Consider the following 4,621-nt stretch of genomic DNA (forward strand, 5'->3'; position numbering starts at 1 on the left):
CTAATAGCTGTGATGTTTATCAGTGCCTAAGAAGTTCTGGTGCCACCTTTCAGCATTGTGAGGTCCGCAGATGCTCATCACTCTGTGCTTTTTAAGATATGCTGTTTTCTGGATTCTGCTGTCTTTTTCTTTACCCCAATGTATTGACAAAGATAGGCAGACACTGGCATTGCAGCATTTTATACTGTAAGGACTGGCATCTCTGCACTTATCCGTACGTTAACACATTGTCTTCCATGTGGCAAATGGACAAGCGTCATCAGTTTCTGTATAAGCTGGCTTTACACAGACCCTACTAATGTGTGTGTGTTATCTATTATAGCTACATTTTAGCTAAGTAGCGCTGGTCACATGTCTGCCATGCTGACCATTTTCATATCAGGGTTGTGCTTAATCATGAACTAATTTAATGTTGGAGTAAGTCTTCCGTGTTTCGTCAGCTCTTCTAACATCGTCCATCACCTTATAAGACTTGTAAAGAAAGAGTCCTATCTCTTTTCAGTGAGATTACATTTTGTTGCTGCCAGGTCGGTAAAAGATGAATTTCGATTTGCCGTTATGGGTTGGTGCACATTGCACTCTGCCTTGTTTCAAAGCCTAATGGTGAGAAGTTTATAATCTGAATGTAACGTTCTGCAATTTGGTGAAGGTGATAGAAGATCCAGGACAATAAAATATGATGTTGGAACCTTAATTGTGTATTTGTGACACCTTATGATGTGTCACAAATGTTTCCTCATAGTTACCAGTCCAGTCTAGCCAGATGTGATTCATAATCTCTTATTAGCTTCTCAACGTCAATATAAGCTCATGAGCGCACTATCCCAGCTTTGACTCCCATCATTATCATAATACAGTAGGACTGAGTTATGAAAGCTTAATGAGGAAGAAGAGTCTTTGCACTGCGTACAGAAGTGCAGTGCATTCTGGGAAATCTAATATCAGTATCTTGATAAGTCATCATCCAGAGAAACCTTCAAATACAAAGTCTTATGTGAAGTTACAGGAAGCCTGTCATGAGAGAATACTTGGATGCCATCCTTGATCTCATTCATTCAATCCAAGCGTCATGATTTTATTATGACAGGTTTCCTTCAAATGTATTTCTATGCCTATGACAACACATATGATATTCCAGATATGTAGCCTTCGTGACAACAAATTCTCATGAAGTTATAAAACAGATTCAACATGACTTCCATTAAAGTGCTAACAAGTATAAGGCAGTGATTCATACCTGCACTGCGTGGAAGTCACATGTAGCCTGTTTTCTAAATTCATGGTGATCTGTTGTCATGAGTACTAGATATCTATGAAATGATTCACAATGGACTGTATATCGTCCTTTTATACACTTAAATAGCTGTTTAAGTCGATAAGAAACCTGCACTTTACTTTTTGCTATACAATGACAGCACATACAGTGACTCTAGTCACAGGGGTAGCTAAACGACAAGTGACAAGAAACAAGACGTGCCCCACTCAAGCGGATTAATGAGATTAATAACGTGATGGATTAGTGTGATCCTAGTTCATTTTATTACTTCATTGCTGTGCTGTATGTGTATATGGCAATGCCTTGGCTGGCGCTCGTGCAGAACAAGTTTCTTGGGCAAACCTCTTAGTTGTAACGAAACCGGAAGTCAGGCGGTCGCAGAACTCAATAAGTTCTCAGTGTCGACAGATCACCAGCTCTTCTGTCTGAACATAGACATGATTATCCCAATATGAAAAGCTATAAATCTTGCACGATCACTTTCCATCCTCATTAGATTTGTGCAGAATTTGTCTCCAGTCACTACCACTAGCTTTAAAGCTGATCGATAACTACCACAGTAAACTTATATTTATATTTCTGATACCCAGTTATGTTGTGAAAGGTATTTATTAGGGCTGCAACAACTAATCAATTAAATCGAGAGAGAGAGAACTCTAATCGGCAACTATTGAGAGAGAGAGAGAGAGAGAGAGAGAACTCTTAGCCAACTAATCGATTATGAAGATAATCATTAGCTGCAGCCCTAGTATTTATGACCTGTAAATGCCAGTGCTTTGTATTCAAAATTACATGCAGTGTCTCTCATTGGTAACTGATGCCAAGCAGCAGGGGAATGTCTGGGACCACTGTGTGCAGAGGCTCCTTTGAGATAACAATGCAATCACTGAAGTGCCTCAATCTCTCATTCACAGGAACGTTTTCAGGACATGTATTGGGTGTTACATCATGGGTGCGGTGTGTATTCCTGGATCCCTCTCCCAGACCAGTGCCCGTATTTCTGCTCTGCAACCAGCTTGGCAGGGGCTGATTCTAGCTAGTCTAGATGCATTATATGCCATTTGCCTAGATGCCTTCAGTTCAGCTCCAATATCAATAGAGTTAGTCATCCAATCCACTATAACTGCTCACTGTATCCCACTTATGGTATCATCTGTTATAGCAAATGTTTCATTTGGAAACCACCATTGGGTAAGAATGTTGCCAGCTGTTTAGTTGTGGTCTGTGCAGTTTTCTATAGTAAATGTCTGCTGATGATGTAGAAACAGAAAAAACAGAAAAATTGATGTCATAACAGTTGTTATCCCTAAACAGAACGGTCATCAGGAAATGTATGTTTACAGTCCAATAAGGGCGCTAAACAAGACAATATGAGAGTCCAAAAACGTTTAATAACAGAATGTGTCCGTAAATGACAACACAGAAGAGCCAGTGCATTTCGGGGGTTCAAGGACCTTCTTCAGGGCATAAACATGATAGGCACAAATCACCAGGGATTAATTACTTGCTGTGTAGGGTAGAGCCAACATCAGTGAATCGTCAAAACAACTAGTGTAGCGGATTCACTGATGTTGAATCCATGTAAGGTTTTGGGGTTCTTTCTTTTGCTTTGTCACAAAAACACAACAGCAAGCCAGTAGAAATCCCCTGCTAAATGGCCCAGAAATTTACCTTCATTTCCTGTTCAAGTGACAACTAACATTTTTGATTTTTTTATCCCTTTCTCTGGAGAGGGTACATTTCCCCAACGGGACATAGACAGCAATAAAAACTTGACAGGGGTTCTAATCTGTCCACACTCTATTCAAAACTTTTTTTTAAAACAAAGCTTTGGCTTCAGATATACTTTATGTGCACACTGACTGAGCTCTGTGAAAGTGATGACATTTGTTGTGGTCTTGCAGGGTTGAGAAGTAAGCCCTATTAATCAGCAATTAGAATTGCAATACTAGAACTGTAATACCATAAAGTGAACAGTGTCATCCAGTTTAGTTATATTCAGATATACACCGATCAGCCATAACATTATCATCACCCGCCTAATATTGAGTAGATCCTCCTTTTGCCTTCAAAACAGCCCTGACCCGTCGATGCATGGACTCCATCAGACCTTGGAAGGTATGCTGTGGAATCTGGAACCAAGTCGTCAGTTGCAGATCCTTAAAGTCTTTTAAATTGTGAGGTGGGGCCTCCATGGATTGGACATGTTTTTCCAGAACATCGGCCAAACCATCACACTGCACTGCCTCTGCCGCCTTTCCTTCCTCCCATAGTGCATCCTGGTGCCATCTCCTGCCCAGGTAAGAGTCACATATACACCCAGCCATTCACATAATGTACTGTAAATAAAAACATAATTCATCAGACTAGGCTACCTTCTTCTGTTGCTCCATGGTCTAGTTCTGATGCTCACGTATTCATTGTAGGCACTTTTGGCAGTGGACACGGGTCAGCATTAGACATGTAACCCGGCAAAAAATTAGTTTTGTTTCATTTCGGATGTTTCGATATTTCGGGATTCGGGTCTGAAAGTCAATTCATTTCGGAATGTGGCCTGGTAAGGAGGAGGTGGGCGCTCGCTTGTTTCTAACCCCCTTTCCTTCAATGCCAGGTTGCTGCCCGTGTTAAGGGTCTGGTATGGGATGTTAGGGGGGACCCCAATTTTTATTTTATTTTTTGGCAATGGCAAATCAGCCTCACATACCGTCGCTCGCTCACTTCTCGATCCTTTCCCTGCAGAGAGCCGTGACTGTCACTCACGGCTCCCTGCAGGGATTCCCCGCTCTGATCCTCCAGCACTGACTGGCAGAACACACGGGAGAAGGGGCAGGCACAGCTGGCTCTGCCTCTGGATAGGCAGAGCCCGCTGCCACTCACGCAGCTGGGTGGATCCAGACAGCATTGTCGGGATCCGTTCCGGCTGCGGCTTCCCAGTATACCGCGAGCTGTAGCCCGCGGTATACTGAGCTTTGGGTGACGGGAGGACGCTAGTTTGTGTCCTCCCGTGACCATTAGGAGAACTATGGGGAAAAGCACTGACCCCATAGTTCTCCTTTAAACACTTTGTATTGTGTGACAGCTGTCAGATTCTTTACATTGGGGATGGAAGTGTCCTCCAAGAAGCAGAAGCTGTTACAGGATAACACAGATCTCTGGACTTCTTTCATTATTTACATTTTGTAACAATATTCTGTTACTTTGTTTTCATTTGAGATACAAATACAGAGAGCGGTAAATGACGGCTCTCCCGCTTGTGTTTCCTTTCCGAATTTCGTTATCAAACATTCGGATTCGTTCACATTCGTTATTTCTGTCCTTAGGAAATTCGGATGTATCCAAATTCAC

The sequence above is a fragment of the Nanorana parkeri genome, unplaced genomic scaffold (genome assembly GCF_000935625.1).
Source record: "Nanorana parkeri isolate BGI_ZX_2015 unplaced genomic scaffold, ASM93562v1 scaffold743, whole genome shotgun sequence".
Taxonomy (NCBI): Eukaryota; Metazoa; Chordata; class Amphibia; order Anura; family Dicroglossidae; genus Nanorana; species Nanorana parkeri.